Source organism: Mustelus asterias, chromosome 11 (genome assembly GCF_964213995.1).
Source record: "Mustelus asterias chromosome 11, sMusAst1.hap1.1, whole genome shotgun sequence".
NCBI lineage: Eukaryota > Metazoa > Chordata > Chondrichthyes > Carcharhiniformes > Triakidae > Mustelus > Mustelus asterias.
Genome location: NC_135811.1, coordinates 86,644,748 through 86,646,504, shown reverse-complemented (window position 1 = coordinate 86,646,504; position 1,757 = coordinate 86,644,748). Strand labels below are relative to the sequence as shown.

At 41.1% G+C, this 1,757-nt stretch overlaps 1 pseudogene; it reads left to right on the top strand.

Moving 5' to 3' along the window:
* Window positions 1-277: 277 nt before the first annotated feature.
* LOC144501070 (U2 spliceosomal RNA) lies at window positions 278-479 on the top strand (annotated as a pseudogene).
* The last annotated feature ends 1,278 nt before the right edge of the window (window positions 480-1,757 follow it).

Sequence of the window (1,757 nt, the reverse complement as noted above, 5' to 3'; positions counted from 1 at the left end):
ATCTGTTAGAAAGTGCAGACACTTTCCATAAAACTTCCTTCAAGTTAGATAGAAATCAGCATCCGTGAGATTGATGCTGTGAGATAGGTCTCGGGTATTTAAAATACCTATCTGCACTTTATTGAAATAGAATCAGAAAAAGCTGGAAAATCTCAGCAGACCCTGAAGAGTCATGTTGACTTAAAATGTTGGCTCGATTCTCTCTCCACGGATGCTGAGATTTTCTAGCTTTTTCTGTGCTTGCTTCAGATTCCAGCACCCGCAGTATTTTGTCTTTATCGCTTCTCGGCCTTTTGGCTAAGATCAAGTGTAGCTATGCGGATGCTGCACTTGGTTGAGGTCATTGGGTTGCATTTAAGCTTTATATGTTTCATATGAAGTAATTTTTAAAAGCGGTATCTCGGCCTTTTGGTTAAGATGCAAATGAGATCAAGTCTTGGAGGAGGAATTGCTTTCCCTCCTCCAATCAGCTTGGCTCATGTAGATCAGGCTCAGGACAGGGTAAATGGTCGCTCGCCCTGTCTTGCCAGCCTGGATCGGAAATGTCTCAACTTGTTGAGACTCTGAATTGGACTTGATTTGATTGAATTGGAAAAGTATTTTTTAAAACATTTTTTGTCTTTATCTTGTACTTTATTGAGCATGTTTAGCAGTTCAGCTCCCATATTGCCGTTTAGTGATATCAAAATTTCATGCAGGCCTGTAGGATCCATTAATTCCTTTGAATAGACGAGGACAGCACTGCTACGATTTTTTAAATGAATTTCTTTTATTGGAAAGAATTTAAAGAAAATTAAATCATTACAGAAGTGACGAGAAAAAGCAAACTTCGAGACTGAGTCAGTCCCTGTACTGTACTGGACACAGAACTCGAAAACAAAAAAACCGTCAGCTGAACACACTGATCCAAACTATATGTTAATTCTTATCTCATTATCGTGTGTCCTTGCGGTCTGTTTTTGCCTAGATAAAACAGGCTTTGCAGCTGTTGTTATCAAAACTTGAGGAATGCAGTCAATTTTCAGCTAACCCAGCATGCCTTCTGAGTTTTAAAATGTCGTCAATTTTGGCAGTCAATTTTTTAAGCTTAGCAGAGTTAGTTACATAGGCAGAAATATCTGAAAATGAAGTCTTTGTATAAATTAAGTCTTTGCATAGACTGAAGCAAACAGGGCTAAGTACACATAGGATCCCTCAAGGCCATTAAGTGAAGTTGTATCTACAGATCTAATTGATTGGTGTGAAAAAACGAAATGTGTTCAAGAAGCTGGGTTGATTTACTACTAATTAATTTGCCCATGGTAATCAGGAGATGCACAACAGTGAGAACCCACCGGATGCGTTCGGGTGTTTTTTTATTTAGTGACAATGTCATTAGCTCCCCTATCTTGTTCCTTCCCACTTTTCCTCACCACGGTCTAACGAGCTCCCTGTTATCTTTCATCAATTGTTTTATTCTGCCTGGTTTCACATCCACCCAACATCTCAGGTGCTGTTGAGTAGCAAGATGCAGGATGATGCATCATGCTCTCCTCAGTCTCTGCACAGGTTTCATATCCACCTCAGCCGCAGCAATATGTTGGGCTGTCCTGACTGGCTGCTCCATGCCTTGTTGCCCTGAGGTTTCCACCAAAAACCTCTGACCTTGCTGGCAGCTGGGATTCCCCAGTGACGCTGAAAGTGAATTGAGTTTTGGCTGGAATGCTAAATTCTCCATTCTCACTTGCAGTGGGGTGGGCACGGACGCGATTGGGGAA